Source organism: Pelodiscus sinensis, chromosome 6, assembly GCF_052426305.1.
Source record: "Pelodiscus sinensis isolate ZL-2025 chromosome 6, ASM5242630v1, whole genome shotgun sequence".
In the NCBI taxonomy this organism is placed as follows: Eukaryota; Metazoa; Chordata; order Testudines; family Trionychidae; genus Pelodiscus; species Pelodiscus sinensis.
The window spans coordinates 109,229,466-109,250,163 of NC_143057.1; the positions used below are offsets into that span (position 1 = coordinate 109,229,466).

General features: G+C 42.1%; 1 long non-coding RNA gene across 1 annotated transcript in view; it reads right to left on the reverse strand.

Moving 5' to 3' along the window:
* Nucleotides 1-12,749, reverse strand: part of LOC142829978 (uncharacterized) — a 141,404-nt gene extending 128,655 nt beyond the window's left edge. Inside the window, exon 1 of the long non-coding RNA XR_016349949.1 lies at nucleotides 10,924-12,749. This is a non-coding gene — a long non-coding RNA (uncharacterized LOC142829978). The remainder of the gene's footprint in view (nucleotides 1-10,923) is intronic.
* Nucleotides 12,750-20,698: the final 7,949 nt, after the last annotated feature.

Below are 20,698 nucleotides of genomic sequence, written 5' to 3' on the forward strand. Positions count from 1 at the left end.
TTATTCAGATCTATGCTCCCACAAGCACTAGCAAAGATGACCATGTGGAAGAATTCTATTAGGAGCTCGAGGAAATCCTCACTCAAAAATCCACATAAAGGGTGTGTCTAAACTACACCCCTGTGTCTGCAGTGGGATATAAATTAGACACATCAGAGGTGCAAATGAAGCGGGAATTTAAATATCCCATGCTTCGTTTGCATAATCATGTTCGGGCGCTGGTTTCAAATGAGCGCCATTTCGAAACTGAAACTGCAGTTTAGACATGGTTCTGCTGACGGCAAGGTGATTTTTTGACTGATCCTGTGCTCCTAAAAAAAATGAGGAGTCATGATGTGAGATTTCAATGCCAAAACTTGGAAGAGGGAAAGAAGGTGAAAAGTTCATTGGAAGATATGGCATCAGCAAACAGAATCCACAAGGAGAGCAACTGGGAAATTTGGCAGAGATGAAAGAAATACTTATTGGTAACATTTGGTTTAAAAAAAAAAAAAAAGGTCGTGATAAGGTGGACATGGATTGCACTCAAAGCAAAGAACAAGAATGAGATTGACTGACTGTATTCTGATCAATATACAATGCATTGTACAAGACAAAGTTTAAAACAAATAAAAAGAAGTATGTCTTCATACAATAGACCAGTGGTCCCCAATGAGGTGCCTGCGGGTGCCATGGCGCCCGCCGGGGCATTTGTGTGCGCCCGCCAACAACCTGGGCTGGCCCCGCCCTCGGCACGCGACACACTGCAGGCGCCGGCCCCAGGCATGCGACATGCACCGGCGCCTGGTGCACGGCGCTCGGGCGGTCCCAGCCCCGGGGCACATGCGGACGCGCGGCGCCGGTGCCGGCCCCAGGTGCACGGCTCGGGAGGCGGCGCCGGCCCCAGGCCCACAGCACAAGGCGCTCGGGCGGCCCCAGCCCTGGGGCACATGCCAGCACCGGGTGCAAGGGCATCCCCGCCCCTGGCGTGCCCCAGGACGCGCGGCCCCACCCCCCGGGCGCCCAGCGTGTGAGTGGCCCCGCCCTCGGGCACCCGGGAGCCTCTAAAGGTTGGGGACCACTGCAATAGACAGTCAACCTTTGTAACTCTGGCAGAGGATTTTGTGAAGGCCAAGGCTATAACAGGGTTCAAAACAATACTGAATATATTCATGGAGGATGGGAGCAGGGAGAATCAATGGCTATTAGCCAGGAACATGTCCCTGCCCTCTGTTTGCCAGAAGCTGGGACTGAACAATACAAAATAGATCACTTGATGATTACCTGTTCTGTTCATTCTCTCTAGGGCACATGGCACTGGCCACTGTCAGAAGACCAGATACTGGGCTAGATGGATCTTTGGTCTGTCTCAGTATGGCCATTTTTATGTTCTTACATCTCAGTAGTAGCATCACTGAACACCAGTAGTGACTGTCGCTTGCTCAGTGTACTGATAAACTTCAATGAAAAGTTGCAAGCAGAAGAAAGCCCTACAGGTGGCAAATCAGAGACAGCAACCAAAAATATTCATAAGGCAATCTTGAAAGTGAACATTTCCAAGGAAGACTGGAGTCTTGTAGACAACTGTGATGAGGATTACAAAAACGTCATGTATAAGCTGAGGCAATGTGTGGAATTAGCCAACAGAAAAAAGACCAAACAGAATAAAGGGAAGAATCCTGAAGGAAATGCAGAACTTGCTAGAGAAGCAGAAGAATATGAAGTAAAATTATGGTGACAAACTTGAGTATGCCCTCCTCTGCAAGTTAAGACAACAACGACGAAAGGAGGACTTTGAGAAGTTCTGAAATTAAAAGTGACTGAAGATCTCAAAAGCCTCAAAAAATGCAAGAGAGAATTGACAAGGTATAGGTGAATAATAATGGTGCTGAAGAACGGAACTGGAAACCAGTAATTGACAGAACAAGGATGGAAGCAATCTGCAAAGATTTCTGCACTGAACTGTTTGCATCTCAAATACATTTCCCAATACCAACACTTCAACAGAACAACAAGCACATATTCCCAATTCTTATCAGTAAATTTCAACATGTGTTTCACAAAATGAAGGAAGGAAAGCCCCAGATAACGATGGGCTGATAATCTGAAATGATAAGAGCTGGAGGCCACCTTAGTTAAGTCATCTTAGATTCATAGACAATATTGTGTTGATCGCTGAAAATACTATCAAACTACAGAAAATGCTGCTAGAATGCAACACAGGGCAGCCAAGTCAGAGTGAAAATTAACTGCTCCAAAATGAAATTCATGTGGTCTGATACTTTGCCAAAAGCCCAAATAACAATCAAGGGAGAACAAATAGAAGTTGAGCAATAAGTCTGTTTGGGCCAAGAAATGAACATGTACCACCATCAGGAAGCTGAACTCTCAAAGAAAGAAAACAGGTTGGTGCACATTCAATTCTATCAAGGATGTCCTCCAAGGAAAAAATAAAAAAGGCAACATGCACTTGCCCTTTTAGTCCAACAGTACTGCCAGAAATGTACTACGGTGAAACATGGATGCTGATGAAGACAAAGGAGCATCAGCTGTCAGAGGGGGGTGGAAAGAATTTTGGGAATTTCAATCTGGTATGAGTCCCAGGGAAGGGATCAGAGACCAGGGTGGAGTGCACGACATCATTATTGAGAGCACATATAGTCAAATGTGATGGGCCAGGTATATAGCAAAGTTCACTGACAAGGGACGGACTGCAAACTAAACAGTACCTATGGGAACTGAAATGACTACTCAGCCGACCTCCAAAGAAATGGGAAGATTTTTATCATGAAAGACCTAGAGAATAGGTCAGGATATGAGAAGAATGGAAGACATGCCATGATCGGTACAGTCTATACAGGAGCTGAAAAACCAGTCCATCAAGGTGAATGAACAAGTTTAAGAATAAACTTTTAGGACTGTACTTTTCCATATGCTTGTTTTGGAAGAAAGGGATGTCTTAAATTCTCAGTAAAGATACTATGCATGTATAACCTAACAAATCAAGAACCTCTCTCAGATAACATATGAAAGAATGGTTCAAAAATACTAAAACTTGATACATGAGACAACCAAATAAATGCCTGGTCAAATGGATAGATCTGCCAATATTAGCCTTCTTCCATACAATTGCACTTTATTACACTATCTCTGGTTCAAATCCCTCAGTGTGAAAGTATTCTTTTTAGATCAGGTGTTGTGCAGTTGTTTCATCTAGTTGTTTCATCTCATCGCTGTGGATGTAAAGCATCTCTTGATAAGAAGCACAGAACCTGTCATTTTACTCGCATATTCATGAAGGCATGGTACAATTCTCTTCTGAAGGTTTCTAGAGAGGGCAGCCTTATTTCTTCCTCTGCAATTGAACACTTTCCCATGCTTGTTAGCATTAACTTCAACAGGTGTCCTTGCAGTACACAGGATGGCAGAATACAGACCCACGTGGCTTCAGGACACTAGCAGCAGGTATATTCTCTATGCCTTTGTTGCACTCAGGAGTGAGATATTAGCCAAAATCACCACCACCTGTGGAAAATGGTGCCCATATTCAGTGCAATTGCCTTATGCTCATCATTCTTTGCAACCAAGCTCTTTCCTCCTCCTTTTCCTCTCACCTCTGCTGGGTCATTGTCACCATGGCTAGGTCCTATGAATATGCACCATACACAAGCACTCTGAAGCAAAAGTGTCAATAGGCCCATCTTGTTTAAAACATTAGGGGAGCCAGGGAAGGGAGTTCTGAATCTTAACTTTCATTCTTCATTGAGACAATACTGACAATGTTTTACTCAACCTGTTTTATCTATAGCTGCTGCTTTCATGGCCATAAGGGGTTCCTCCTCCATGTCCATGGAACACCTGAGTCAGACAAGAAGGAAAAAGAAAAGGACTCAGGATGGCACGTTCAAGGAGATCCTGAAAGCCAATGCTGCATCAGATCATGAGCAAGTGGTTTGGAGTATGAACACTGCAGCCAGGGGAAAGACCCATTAGGATAAACAGAGGGAGGTGAACATAGATATATTGGGGCTCCTCTGGCCTATTTACCACTCTCCCCACTCTTCAGGGACATTAAAGACAACCATTGTTTTACATATTCTGCCTTGTGAAAGTCAATATTGCTGTATGTGTAGGTAAAATGCACATTAATGTTCTTTCTCCTTGTTAAGTTCAGCTCCATTAATATATTACGGTTGTAATGTATTTCTTTTTAAATTGCACAGATTGGGGAGGAGTTCTACTCCAGTTTTGTTACTGAATAAAATTCTATAATTTGGAAAATAATTAATCTTTATAAGTTCACAACATATACTGAAGTGCCTAGCAGCTCAGAAAATACCCATGTACTTGCAACTGTATTGTGTAACAACCCACAGGATCAGTAACAAAAAGCAGTGTAATCATCATAAGCACTACATTAATGGGTGCATTGAGAATATTGTATTCATACATGTGCACCAAGAGCCACACAATTCCTAATGTATGGGACCAGATTGAACACAGTGCAGCACAGTGTATCACCATGGCTCACTGTTAAAGTGATCCTTCAAAGCCATCCTGAGTTATACAGCTCTGGACTGAGTTCTTCAAATAGCCTTTTTTTCTGTCTGGTCAAACTCAGCAGACAGCCTTGCCACCTGCATCACAGATATTATGCATGACACAGCAGGCAGCTATAACCATTAGGATAATCCAATCTTATGAGTAAATAACCTTCAATCGATCAAAAGCTTCAATCTACCGAAATCTTCCTGCTGAGCTGCCAGTCTTTCTTTGATACTGTCAAGGGGTCCAGTGAATTGTTTCCTGAGCCAAGTGAGCAAGGGGTAGGCTAGGTCACCCAGGATCGTTACTGGCATTTCAACATTTCCAGTGGTAACCTCTAGTCCTGAAAAGTTCCCTGCTTGTAGCTTTCTGAAAAGTCCTGTATTCTTTTAAAGATGCAAACATCATACACATTCCTTGACCAGCCTATAGATGTCAGTGGAGAAAAGCAGAGGAAGCGGTCAGGTTGATTGAAGAATATACAAGGCAGAGATTACGCAGAGGGAGGGTTGATCCGGACTATTCTAAATGGCCTAAGGCTCCCAGCTGCTGTCACAGCTATGACAGCAGCAGTGACACCTAGAGCTCTAGGCCCTTTAATTGCTGCCAGACAGCATGCTCCAAGGAGCTATAAGGGCTGGGGGGGGAAGGTGTGGCATGCTCTGGGAGGCACTGGCAGTTCCCGCTCTGCTCATTCTACCTGAGGCTCAGCCCTTCCTGGGAGCCACGGCATGGCTGTCAGCTCCCCTGTCAGGGGCCAGAGGGGCTGAGGCTGGCCAAACCTGGCAGCTAATAAGGAGGGTGTTATGTGAGAAGGTGCTGGCTGGGAAACTGAGCCAGACCTGTCACCCCAGCTTCAATGAAGATTGTGTATTGGAGCTGGCTCAGGCTGCCCAACCCCTAATTGGTAATGAGAAATAGCTGCTGGCATCATTAACCAGGAGGCTACATAAGACTGGCAGGAAGGAGGTAAATTTTAAATAAGCTATATAGATATACATATCTCATAGAACTGGAAGGGACCTTGAGAGGTCATTGAGTCCAGTCCCCTGCTCTCATGGCAGGACCAAGTACCATCCCTGACAGATTTTGCCCCAGATCTCTAAATGGCCCCCTCAAGGATTGAGCTTACAACCCTGGGTGTAGCAGGCCAATGCTCAAACCATTACTCTTTGAAGTAATACACATGTACTGAGGTCATTGAGACAATGCCCAGTCCAAACTCACTACATGTCTATTACTTCAAAGAGACTTTAATACCAGACTACAAAGGGAAACCTCAGAACTGTCATTCATGCTTAAATTTGACACTTTACGAATGGGCCTTAACAAAGATGCTAACTACCTTACCCACTACAAAGATAGCTTCCCCAATTATCACACCTAATATTATCTCATAGACACTAACCTCCTCTCCCCCCCACCCCCCTCTGTTCTAAAATCTGATTTGTCAATTTTATGTGTGTTCACATTTTTAATCATCATATCCCTTTGGTATATATAGTCATGCCAATTTTCTTCGACAATTTGATCTGAGGAAATGGGTCTGGCCCATGAAAGCTCATCACCTAATAAACCATCTTGTTAGTCTTTAAAGTGCTGCATAGTCCTGTCTTTTGTTTCAGCAAGACCAGACTAACAAGGCTACATCTCTATTACTATAAAACATGTAGATGGTATCATGAGCTTTTGTGGGCACAGCCCACTTCTTCAGATGACCAGAGTTATGAGTTTAGGATGTGCACACCCAAAATAAATAGGAGAGGGGAGGGGGAGGGGGGAAGGAAAAAAGAAAAGGGGGGTGGGAGACAGCGAGCAAGAGGACACTACCAACTTAACAGCTGTTGAAGGTGCAAACAGCTCTTTGTGTAGACTCCTTGTCAGGAAGGTACTGTCTATTGACTTATCTGCTTTGTTTTAACTACCCAATCTTCAGATACTTACTGATTCCCTCTAGCTCCATGTCTCCCACCCCCTTCCTTTTTTTCCCCTCCCCTTCTCCTATTTATTTTGGGTGTGCACATCCTAAACTCATAACTCTAGTCATCTGAAGAAGTGAGCTGTGCCCACGAAAGCTCATGATACCATCTACATATTCTGCTAGTCTATAAAGTGCTACCAGACCATTTGTTGTTTTTTTCTGTAACAGACTAACTCGGCTACCCCCTGAAGCTTCTGAATGTATTTTCAGTTTTTCTCTTAAAATTTCCAGCAAAATTGACATGATCACACAAAATGTTCTGCTTTTGACAAATCGGCATCTTTTAACAAACATTGTCACAAAATTTTCAACCACCTGTACTCCTGAGGCGGCTCCTGGCCTGCAATTGGTGTTGCTGACCAAAAGCAGTTTCATTTTCCCAATGCATGTGCACATGTGTACACATACCCAGGGATGCTTTAACTTGCTCTCAGAGGCTTGGTCTCTACTAGGATCTTGGTCAAAAATAACCCCTCGCCCCTGCCAGGTTGAATTTCTAAGTAATGTGTCCACACTTTCAAGCCCATTATTCCATAATAAGGGGCCTTGGAATTTGAACTCTGTACTCCTGCTTTTCATCAGGAATAACGCTATTCCTGAACTTGCAAGGACAAAACAATGTTAATGTGGATGCTACAGCACTGCTAATTAAAAACTAACTGGCCTCCAGAAGGCCTCCCACAGCCCTCCAGAGTGCTTCTTGGGGCTCTAAGTCCAAGGTAGCATGTCCACATTAATTAAGCCTGCCTCACACTAATTTCAATTCTACCCTGTACTAAGGATACAGAACTTGGAATTTGTAAAATCAGGTGCCCTGAAGTTGATCTCAGTAAATTCTAAATAATCTCCTAGTGTAGACATAGCCAAAGTTACTTCTTGAGACAGGGATCTTTCCCATCTGCAAGGAGCAACACTCTCTTTGGGGATGTCTGTGAACCCATTGACCCAGATAGCACAGTAACTGTTACAACACCAAGCAGGTATTGCATTGGACCAACAAGTCTGCCACAGTTAAGGTTAAAATACATGTTCATTTTTGGACTGACACACACACACACTGCTCTCCATCTGGCTGGATACTCTCCAGGCTATTGTGTTTGCAGCCTACTCAATGGAGCCAATGTTCCTTTTAAGCCTCCCAAATCAAACAGCCTAGACATTGCCCTGCATTGGTGTCACAAATTATATTCAGGATACAGATCCTCTGTCTAGCCCTCCCTTCAAAGAGCTGAGACCCTATGGTCCAACTGCCCAGTCCCTGGTATCAGTTTTGATTCCTCAGGCTGCCTGTAGTGTAAGCGCACTCTCTCCCAGAACTTCAGCCATGTGGGATTACAGTTTTCAGGGAGTCATGTGAAAGCAAAAGCAAATAGACACAGGAAGACTTTACACAGGATTCTACACACTATTACTCTTTACTTAGCAGCACAAGAGATACACAGATCTAGACAAAATAATAAACACCGCTCTATTTATCTTCTCTGCCTCAGTTTCCTCAGCAAGTTAAAGTTTTTGGACTTGGACAGAGTCCTTCAAGTAGTTCTGGATCCTTCTCCTGTAGTTCATTATTTTACCTCAGAATCATGGAGCTTCTTTCTCCCTTCTAGGTCAGCTAGCTTTTGCTCATTGTTATTGTTCCCACCATGAAACAGGACAACCCCGCCATATAAGCATGCCCCTTTCTCCTGCCCAAAATGTCCTGTGTGTTTTTATGAGTTTCACCTTGGTTTTATATGTCCTCCAGTACCAACATCTGGTTTCTTTGTACTGCTGTTGGGGACTTTTTTATTCCCTCTCTTAAAGAGAAAATGGAGGAATTAGCTTCTTCCTATGTCAGCCATACCCATTACCCAGGGTATTTGCACCTGAATAGCCAACTATTTAACGTTTAACCACCAGCTACTAACCCTTACCTGACAGTCATGCAACAGTCCCTGTCAGTAGATGACAAGACTCCACAGCCACAGAGTAATATCATGATGCAACAATTTCACAACAAAATCAGAATTCACATGTGGTACATAGATTGTCACCTCAGACAAGAGGCTCTTTACATTTATGTTCCAAATATCACAGATTATTTGACCTCTGTCATGTAATTTTTAGAATTCGTGAAAACTACACAGTCATTTTCTGGTTCGTCGATTGCGTGGCTAGAAACAGGAATGGTCTCCAGGGGTTCAATCAAAAAAGAGCAGATTAAAACACAATTTGTCATACATTCCAATGTAAGGCCAAAGGATCTTGGCAACTCATCAACTAATGTGCAAGGCTATTAGCATACTTCTTCCAAAATGTGTTTCCCTTACTTTAAGATGGCATGAAGATTTCTCATTCTTGCAGGGAAACAAACATTCTGTAGAATTCAAGACATTTTGTTATATTTTAAACACTGTGATCTGTGTCAAAAAATCCACAAGGTTAGACATGAATGAATTTTGAGAGAGAAAGAGAGAGAGAGAGAGAGAGCACAACTAGAACTTGAGAGAGTACATGTAACATGCAGTGCAATAACATAGCATCTGTTGTCCTAGGTGTCATTGGAATATTACAGTTTGAAGGAGTAGCCTAATCCTTATTGTGAACTCCAGAAGTTTTTAGAGTGGATCACTGCAGAGTGAAAGAATGGAGAGCAAGCTTTGTACTCAGGAATGCTACAATTCAAGAATTCATCCATGGGACCTTCACAACCATCTCAATAACCAAACTATTTTATCTCAGTAAAATACAGAAAAAACAAAGGTTGACACACAGCAGATGTAAAAACAGCACTGGCAATGTGAAAATAAGAATTACAAAATCCTGTGAAAACCCAGAGAGTACTGGTTGTGCATCCAATGTGGAAGACAAGATATAAAAAAACCTAAAAGATATTTTAACTTCATGGTTCAAAGTACAAATATTGGTGGGAGGGGGATTTTCTCCAAATATCTGAATTGGTTTTAAAAAAAAAAACTGTCAAAAATGTGGAAGAAAAATAAAAGAAATGGAAGAAATACTGTCACACTAGATAGTAACTTAGAACCAAATAAGAAATAGACAATAATACAGAGTAGATGCTTTATGTACTATACCAGTGTTTCTCAACCTTTTTTATAGAGTACCCCTTTTTCAAAAAAAAATTATAAGTACCCCCAGCACCTACAGACACAAACAAATTTCCTACCATTGCAACACATTTGTTTAAACAACTTAATCGTTGGAAGGCAGGAGATGAAATTTGTGGGTGTAAAAAGTACAAAAATAATAAAACACTGTAAAATTTAAAAATTCAGTTCTCCAAATTTCAGTTGTGTCGACGTACCCCTCAATTTATCGAGTGCCCCAAGGGTACTCGTACCACTGGTTGAGAAACACTCTACTATACTTTTTAAATACTAGACCCTACATTTCATGTACAGATTTTCAGTGGCTCTATATTCATTTACACATTGACAATACCTCTGCCATTAAATATATTTTATTTGTATTTACCTAGTACCTATATGAGAATCAACAAGAAAAAAAATTACAAAAACTTTGGTGCCAAATTTTCCTCAGGCAAAACTCCAGGAGATATGACAATAGAGAAGTTGGGGCCACAACCTACATTAGATATGCGGTCTAGATAACAGATATGTTATAGCTTTCAAGTATAGATAATAGATTCCATGATTAGTTTATGCAGTTAGGTGGCCTGTGTGTAATACATTTGGTAATCTCTGTCCAGTTCTAATGGTGGACAAGTATGAAAAAATATTCTAGGATAGTGAGCACTGTTTGGCAATGCTGCTGGCAGTCTTTAAAAAGAGGCCAAGAATTACAAGGGCATAAAAACACAGTTAGCATCTCACCCATAATTTTGGTCATTCCAGGTCATGGCCGAGGCCCATTAGCAGGATGTCATGGCTGCTACGGCCCCATGTTGTACCCATTTGGTGGATAAACAAAGGATTTCAGTCTCCAGTTCTATCAAACAAGGCTTTGTTTGTGATGACCTATATAACTCAGTTGTGGTTTCATAACTCATGAGTAATATGATCATTGCAAATACAGGCCAATAAAAACTTCATTTTCATTATGAATTATATATTTCTTCCTACATGTTCATTTGGCCGCTAATCTGGGGAATCATGCCATTTTAGGTTTCTGTCAGATGGTGAGTTTGGGTGAGTGTTTAAAAGGAGCATAGACCAAAGCTCCTATGGGCCCAGTTTCTTTCCTCATTGAAGGGATTTGATTGAGAAGGTTCACATGACTGGACACGTAACCAAGAACCAGTTCTGTATCGTATACAGTAGAACTGGTTTCATGATCCCTGGAGGGATTCTTATTGATGGGACACCAAGAAAACAAGGAATGTGAGAAGTTAGTCTGGAAGCACATAGCCATGTGGACAAAACAGGGCATAGGTTTAATATTCCACTTGTTCCGCTTACCCTGCATTCAGCTTCTGTATCGTTATTCCCTTCATCTACAATGAGGATATTATCAGCAATTATTTTCTCCTTAGGCAGCTTTCCAACACTTGGGTGAGTCTCCTCTGGAACACCAGTAGAAACCAAACCATCTGTAGAAACCAAATGGTATTGCAAAGGTTGTCAGCATGTTGGATACTTTATCCAGGCTTGTGTGCCAAAACCCATTCTTCACATCACAGATCATAAAGATCCTAGCTTTGGAGAGTTCTAGCAAGTTGCTGGCATGAATATCAGGTAGGTGGCTTTGTCTATATACAGATGCATTATTTTCCTGATGACTTCTTTACCATTACCGTGTTCCTACCTATTCTATACTAGTCTCTATAGGTGCTGTGCAGACTTTTGAGCTCTTTGCATTTTGGATTACATAGTACCACTAGAATGTTCTTTTGTGGTAAGCACACAGATTCCACTCTGGAGTCTACTTCTAGTCTCAGCTTTCCTTTGAGGCACCCATAGCCTTTGAAAAAACATTCCCACATGATTTTTAAAAGGTCTCCATTGTCCATGGGACTCCTTTTGCTTCTTGCACTACAGCTATAAAATTCTGTAACTGCTCCCAGATCAGTTTGTATTCTCAAAACAGTTGTATTTCCCAAAGAGAGGTTTGTGGCACTTACCATGCCTAACCACAAGCTTTAGTTGTTACCCCCCGCTATTTTTTGGGTTAGTTATAATGTAGTCACACTTTCATACTGCATTATGTTTTCATTGTATATTGTTAGATTGTGACAGCTCTCTGTAATGGGCCCTTTCAAATCCAATTCACCCTGTGGAATCACATTGCTACCCAAATGAAATCTCACATAACGTATCCTATTAACTTTGTTATATGCATACAGGCTGTATTCTCCCTTCTTTCTTTCCTGTCCCAGCATCCTCAGCCTGATGTGTTCTCAGACTCTGGGGCATACCTATGATGTCATCACCACTATCTGATGTGCCACCTCTTCTCCACGTGTCTGAAAACCATTGAGAGAGCTACTTCTGGTCTTGCACACACTGCTAAAGTGGTTCAACTTGCCACATGCCTTGCAATGCTGCTCTAGTGTGGGAAGCTTCTCTTTTCCCCACTCATGCCATCTTCCACATTAAATACATCTCACTATGGGGATGGAACCCTAATCAAACTGCTCTCCTTTGCTGTTGTCTTACTGAACATATTTCGGGGGCTATTGTGCCTCCTAGGCTTTTCATCGTCTCTCATTGCTTCCACTGCATGGCCCACGTTTAAGGATCTGTCTAACACAGAGGTGGGCAATAATTTTTTGACAGGGGGTTATTCTGTGAATTTGGACAATGGTCAAGGGCCACACTCTTCCATAATATTAATGGAAGAGGTACAGGGTCTGGGATGGAGGCTGGGTGCAGAAGGGAGCTTGGGGTAAGGGAGGGAGTTTGGGTAAAGGAAGCAGTTGTGACCTGGGGCACTGGACCAGGGTGCTGGGGGTTGGATTGTGACCTAAAGCAGGGAAATGGGGTTCAGGAAGTGGTGCAGGGATTTAGGTTATGAGCGAGGACAGGAGGGGACTGTGGTCTGGGGCAGGGGATTGGGATGCCAGATCTGGGAGGGGATATGGGTGGAGGAAGGGGCAGAGGATTTGGGTATGTGGAGTGGGGGGCGGAGGGTTGGAGAAGGGAGGGGTTGGGTGCCAGAGGCAGGGTCTGGCTAGGAGACTTACCAGCCAGCAGCCTGTTCCTGAATCAGCCTCCCTGCCAGCCAGTGTTCTCTCTAAGGTGCACAGAAAGCACAGCTTCACAGGTGATTAATGAGCCCTGCCCAGTCAGTCAGCTCCATGCACGGAGCCCTGAGCCTCTGACTGGGCGGGGCTGATTAATTACCTGTGAAGCTGGGCTGCTGTGCACCTTAGAAGGAACATTGCTGCCTGCCCTGCCCCCACACAGATTACAGCCATGTGCTCTGGAGCCCCTTTTGGCTTCATGGCTGCCTGTTATTGAAACAGGCAGCTCCCAATGGCCAGTTTCTGGCGAGAAACTGGCCAATGGGATTGTGCTGGGGGCAGTAGCAGCTCCTAAAGCCTTCCACTCTCCCCTCCAGACTCACAGTTTTTAAAGAAAAACCACCCAGCAGCCACATTTCAGAGCAGTGTGCAGGTGGGACAAGGCAAATGGGGAGACTGCCTGGGGCTCCCCACAGTGTCTCTGGGCCAGATCTGGTGACTTGACAGGCTGGATCCAGCCCGCGGGCCATATTTTGCCCAGGCCTGGTCTAACATGAGATGCCTTCCTAGAACAATAACTCCCATAGGACGTCCCACAGTTCTTCTTTGGAATGCTGCATTTTCTATCCAAGTTCTCTCCACACCGGGCTGCACTAGCAGAACCCATAAGTCAACTCATAAGGTAGGCTGTTGAGTGAAACTGGGCAGGTTCCAACATACTGAACAAAACACAGATACCCCTGCCCTGAAGTACTATCAGCCAGGAGAGCCACTGATACTCCCTGTGACACACTGAAGAAAGGATTGGGGGTAGCTCTTGCAGGAGCAGCCAGTTAATTCTGCCCTGTCAGAGACTGAACAGACTTAACTTCTGGCTGTGGTATGTGGACTGGAGCAATTCTATCAATACATGTAAGGTCACCCAAGAATAACGCAATCATACTACAAGCCCCCAGAGACAATCATGTCAAAGCCCCATCTTAGTACTCATTACATACTGTAGCACACATTGATTCGACTCCAGCATTACCGGAAACAGATCAGATATTGTCTAGGATGATGTCTGGTGTTTGCTGATGCCCTAAACAGCATATACACCCAGACTCAGCAAGCTGGGAAGGGCCCCAGGACACTGAATCTATTAACATGCTGCTCTGCCTCCAGTTTCAAAGCAAAGCTGATGGAAATCAAGGCGGCTACGGAAATGGACATCCAAATGCAGGTAAAGAGAGATACTAGCAGGGGTGGTGTATTGGGCTGTAATAGAAAAATGCAGATCATTAATGCACCCACTGTTGTGTGTCTGCCCCAAATTCAGTGCAAAGTGGGCCATGTGAAGTGTCAAATGAAAACTTTTGCTATGCTGGCTCTGTCTAGGCTACTCATATACTTGCACAATCTTTGTGTGTAAAGTTATGAGTATGGGCTCTGTCGTTATATTTTAAATGTTTTCTATCTGGAAGACAGCAGTAGGCATCGACCATCTATTGGGAGGGGCAGTTGCTCAATGCTGCATGGACAATGGCTCTTAAGGGTTGCCAATTGGCACCTGAGAAGCACACAATGGCCCCTTGCTGAGAAGGACACACCTGGATACTCCATGGCTTCTTGCCTAGAAAGGACACAGACTGGTTTGGTGGTAGTGTGATCAGCCCTAATCTGGGAGGCACCAGCACCCAAGAGAAAAATGGATTTCCCTCTGCATGGGCAATGTTATAAAAGTATCCTGGGGATGCCTCCATCTTGTCTTCACTCCTGTTTTCTGCTCCAGAAACACCTTTGCAAGGGACAGAGAGCCAGGAAGGAGTATCTACCCATCGTAACATAGGATGTACTAGCAGTTTGTTACATCTCTGCTAAGAGCCTGCATCAAGAACTTGGCGATTGATGTTTGTAATGTGCTTTCTTTAACAATCTTACTCTCAGCCTTTTCTTTCTTTTCATTAATAAATTCTATAGGATTGGCACAGCATGCTCTTTTGGGTTAGATCTGAGGGATTAATTGACCTGGGACTGTGGCTGGTCCTTTGGAACTGGGAGAATCTGTTCAGAGTTGGTGAGATTTGTTTTCATAACCTCTCATCTGTATAAGGTTTGGTCCTGGTTGTGGCACAGGGAACACTGGAGTGTCTAAGGGGATTTGTTTGTGGAACTTCTTGCTGTCCAGATTGGCAGCTGGAATGTTGTGTGTGACTAGTTTGGTGCCTTATAGCGTAAGATCCCAGTCTTAGGCTATGAGTAGCCCTGGTTCTAATCACCCTGATTTGACCCCCTCAGCAGGGCCCCAAACCCACCTAATATATTACAGGTGGCCAGAAGACAAAAGCCATGTACTGGGAGAAACAGAATCATATTTTCAAATTAAAGATGAACTGTGCACAGGATGGACCATACGCTGAGGCCAGAGAGCTACAGTCCCCACCTCATTACGCAAGGAGGTAAGACAAATAATTCAGTCCTCATGCCTGAGCACTGACAGTCTTACACATCCTCCAGAGTAAGTTCATTGGCCAGGAATAACTTCACACCTTCATAGAATGATGTAACACCTGGCACTCATATACTAACCATCAGCAGAAAGAGACATACTTTTCACAAAATGATCACTCCATATCTGACTTCTCATTCCTTCTCTCCCTCCACCCCTTCCCCCCCCCACCCCAAAGGAAATCTGCACAATATCTTCAAAAGACAAACCTGGGAGTTTAAATTCAAACTTTACTAGATACAAAAATTCCTGGTCCTAAGATGCCTGATTGTTCTTCTATGGCTTATCAGAACAATTTGTAATCACTAACAATTTGCAACCCCTTTTTCACCTTATGACTGCAGAATGTTAATGGACCACTTCACCTTGTATGGGCCCTTGGCACATGCATTAACTACTTGTGCTGAACCTTCTGTTCCACCTTATATTTAGCTGTAACACTGAGTACTTTCCCCATACCTGCAAAGCGGCGAGGAGTCCTGTGGCACCTTATAGACTAACCGAAGTGTTGGCGCATAAGCTTTCGTGGGCAAAGACCCACTTCGTCAGATGCATGTAGTAGAAATTTCCAGAGGCAGGTATAAATATGCAGGCCAGAATCAGGCTAGAAACCAGAGACGTGCTCTGTAATCCCTGGGGACACAGTGGGTGAGACCCAGACATCCTCTGCAAGGCAAGGACAGCAGGTCTCCGCCCCATCATGTCCTGCTATCCCCGGGAGTGTGAGCTGGCCCATGCACCCATGTCCCTGTGCTGTATATAGTATGGGGGAGCGGGAGAGATGTGCCCTGCCTCTGCATAGAGGGGGCTTCTGGAGGGAAGTTATTCCAAATTAACTTTGTAGTGTAGACATACCCTAAGTCTCAGCAGAAAGAGGCTTTTGCCTCATGAGTTGCCCAAACATGGGAAAAGATGGAAGCAGACTATTTACCTTCAGTAAAAACAACACAGAAACAAAACAAAAACAACACCTGATTACAGTGGACTACTCTTCACATTTCTGGGAGGTCGATGGCCTGCCTGATGCAAGAAGCAAGTCAGTAACTGGCAAACAAAAAACCCACTGAGACCTAGGACACTCCAAACAGTGTATTCACCTACAACTGACCCCAATTTGCCTCAGAAGACTCAAGGAATTAACCCACAAATGGGAGTTTGACCACTACACCTCCTCCCCAGCACATGCACAGATTAGTGGTAGGTGAAATCAGCTAAGACTGTTATACAAGGCTGATTCTTTTGGTTCAGAACCCTTGTTAGCATTTTGACACATAAAAATACCCCATGACAGGGATACCAAAATAGTCCAGTGCAGATACTGATAGCGTGAATGCGCAAAACCCTGCTACCTAGGAAGGGAGTTGTGTTGCCACATGAAGGATGGAGATACTGTCAGAGGGGATGGCCAACAATCAGAGAAAGCGGACTATAAAGTACAACAGGTCAGTCGAGGACCTACTGGGCCTTGAAGACAGGTACTCCTGTGAGAATCTAGCTATTAGAGAGACACCAGGAGCAAAGGAATAAAGTAACCATGAGGAGATAAAACAAGAGGGGCAAGTTATCTGCAGGAACAGGAGACACAACACCCAGAGACTGCCTACAGAGATGCAACAATCATCAGGGAGTAGAGAAACAGAGAACCATCCACAGGCCAACCACTCAGGGAGGGAGCAGAACCAGAGAAAGATAATTTGTCTCAGTGATAGACAGCACACTCCAGGTATGATCATCAGTTGAGGAGACTAAAATATCTCAAAGACTATGTAACCAGTTGAGTCTGTGGTACTCAACTGGTTACATAAGTTCCACAAAGCCTGCTAGGAGATATTTAAGGAACAGCCTATTGTTAAGTTTGGGAATGATCAGGGTTGTGGTAAGAAGTAGCATTTTGGGAAAGGAGCCAATGAGGAATTTCCCTTGAGGAGAGGACAACAAAGTGGTAAAGGCCTGATACAGGGTGAGAAAGAAGTTAAGAGCTTGAAGGGAAGGCTAAAATACTACACACATAACAGAGCTCTGAAACAGGGAAGAAGATTAGCACCCTGATACAAGGATAAAACCAAACCCCTGTACACGGAAAGGGAAAAGCAGCATTTAGAAGGACCTACTGGACCATCACTGTTAAGGCACTGTTGAGTGCTAGGGAAGTCTAGAGGACTTTTATTGGAGCTGGACTGTAAATTTCATGTTATTAACTAGGACTCCAGGAAAGGAGATTTTTGTTTGAATGTTAAGCCTTGTGCACGTGTGATTGGCAGAAGGAGGAAATGGAGGCATAATGGTACTTAAATAGGTAAGGCATGGAAACTGAGAGACACCTTCCAATCATAAAATTTAGCACGTGTTGAAATCTCAATCTTTAGAAGAAAAACAAACGAACAACACAGTCTTATGAAATGGCAAAGGTGCCTCAAACTTTGTTAATAAATCAGCACAAGAATAGAGTACTATGTTCCCAACATTATCAGTCACAGGCAATACACAAAATGGAAAAATCTTCCAGAACTGAGTCACAGACCTTATCACAATTGCTTCCTGATAGGAAGCATGGATAAACAAACTTAGTCCAAGGCCAATCAAAGACTAGCTAGGAAATCTTGTTTCTTGTGTCTCTAGGTATCAAAATAGGAAGTAAACAGCTTAGAAACAGTGCTGAGAATTACTTTGAGGAAGTACAGCTTCCTCTCAGTGCACTTGCTAAATTTGCTTATCTTTCATGGTCTCAGCACCACCACCATCACTCAATGCAGCCTGTAAGTGCTGTACCAGCCCTGCATAAATGATATTTTTCAACTTTCATACACAGAAAAATAACGTTAATGTAGACATATATAACCAAAATGTAGGAAATAGTGAGGGGCATGACTCAAACCTCTAGATCTAAACAGACTGATGTTCAGATAAAGATTTAAAATTAACTCCAACCTCAAAAGAAAAAATAATTCCCTGAATCTGTTAAAACCTTTACACCCTAAATTCAAAAGCTGGATATCTCTCTAGAAGGAAACATTATTATATTTTTGTTGAAGCAATGACATAAACATATAAAGACTTTATTGTGTCTGTCAGCAGAACACAGAAAATGCTACATTTCACTTCAGTGAGATCTAAAGCGCACGTTATCGTTATCACTTTTTAATAATGTGTTTTATTTCTTCGCTCTGTATATTTTCATTGTATTCAGTGAAACTATACGAGAGCCCTCCAGTGGACATAATACTGCCAGTAAATTCCAAAAATGTGAAATTTAGCTTTTCTAGTTTACTGAACAAAGTGTACTACTGCATAGTTCAAGGATGTTAATTACTGATCAGATTCTACAAACCCTTACTCACATGAATAATCCTCTCTCACAAGTAATTCTGGTAATTTCAATCCGTCCTCAAGACCCACTTCTGATATGATGTCTAAAAGGAAGTAGCCAACCAATGAAAAATAGGTTGGCTTAGCAGTCAGGAAGTTAAAAATTTCTTAATTTATTTTAAAAAATTGCAAAATACTTTGACCAATGAAAATGTGCAATAGCTACTTATGTAAGCAAGTGGTCTTTGTCGTCATAACATTACTCTCATTTCCTTCATTTAGTGTCTCTTCCTGTGTGCTTATATAGGGCATAATACAATGAGGTCATGATTCCATTCAGGGCCTTTGGGTATTGTCAGACCATAAATAATAAATGATAATTACAAGTTTGCATGATTTAATTCTAGTGCTCACAAATCGTAAAATAAAATTCAAGAAACTTACATTTGGAAAGTTTTGTATTTCTTTTTTGCAATTCACAAAAATGGTCCACTTTTAATTAAAATCCTGTAATTTGTTTGGCTTAAAATTAAAACCATTTGTTTGTTGCAAATAGTTGAGCAAGATTTCAACATTTTTGAAATTTTGGGTTTAAATTAAATTTAATTTAAATTAAGTATCAATTTTTACAATACAACATTTAAAAATCCCCAGATTAATGTATTTCAATAAAAACCAGCTGTTAGAAAAAGTGGCATTTCTGGGCTGCAAAATGGCTCAGAACTAAAAATTGTATGTATTTTCTGAAGTTCCACAAAGGCATTTCAACATTTACATTGTTACATAAACAACAACTGTGGGGAACTTTAGCTTTATTATCCCTTTTTCTTTTGCTGTCAAATGAGGTTTTATATTTAAAATTTTAGTGTGCAAAAATCCAATATTCAGCAAAAGATATATTAATGTTGTTGAAGAAGCAAAATATGATGTCAAGTATGCCTCATTTTCTTCATTTTTTAAATAAATGTAGATCCTGATCTTTGTTTAATATTTAATAATTTGTTTCCTTACATTCCATTCTCCAAACAATATAGAAGCCCTCTAGTGGCCAAAATAATACCTCTAAATTCCTATGGATTCTACCAAAAAGCCTTCCAGAAATGATTAATACAATGCATAGGGTTCTGGGATTATCTCTCACTCAAATCTAGTTGAGATTTTAATATTTCTATTAACTTTTCTCCATTGTGCATTTACAAATTTAGGGTCCAAACCAGCATTGTGACCCATTAGGTTTTATTTTAATACCTTGAATACAGTTTAGGGCCAAACACTTAATCCATTAGACTATAAGGTCCTTTGCCAAGAGAATGATATTTGGGCCCTCAGAAGTTCCATTCAGTGCAATAAGCAAACCAACTTCATTTTAAAAAAAATGTAAGCTCTACAAGAAAAAAGTGCTAACGATTAATTAAGGCCAACTTATTAGAACCGTACAGTGCTGCATGAGTTTGCAACAGCAAAGTCAGATGCAAAAGGAATTATTCTTGGAAATTTTCATTCAAACAGAGAGAGGAAAAATTGGATACAAAACACTGTACATGTTTAATAAAAGCCAAAAAGCAAAAGACACTAAAAATCAATTCTCAGGATAGGGCTTTGTGAATATATTGCTTTCAGAGCTATAGCTACAACTAGCAATCGTCAGAGCAGACAACTTTCCTAATGGTGTCCTGTTAGAAGTACAGTACAGAGCTTGACTGGTCTTTGAGAATTGAAGGTGCTCATTACATAATAATAGACCAATACTAAGAACATTTTTGGCATTTCCTGCACAAGGAATGAATTGGTTTGCTTGAGAGAAAAGGAATTGTTTATGAAGGAAACCTATTTTTGTTTTTCAACCATGTAAAATGCTCACAGACCAACTTGAGAAAGGTTAATGTTCTTTACACTGTTTTATATCCAGCAAGTTTAAAGAAATGTGCAATGGTGAGAAACGGATCTTCAGTGGGAAAAAATAGCAGAAAAAATATGTAAAGTTAATTTCCCTCTTGCACATGTAGATCATAATAATGGTGAGAAGCAAGAGGACCAGAGGTTCAGATCCCTCTACAAACTGTAAAATAAATTATTAGGAAGTAGGAGTATTTGGCACTCAGTGTGTGAATACTGTGTGACTATACTCGGTGATTACTGCCAATATTTTAACAGAGGTTCCCACAGAAATATTCCTCCCTGTGACAATCTTTGATAAGCATGAGTGCCCAGGTCATATAGGTGTGGGGCAGTTTTTATATTTTTCTCCCTCCTCCTT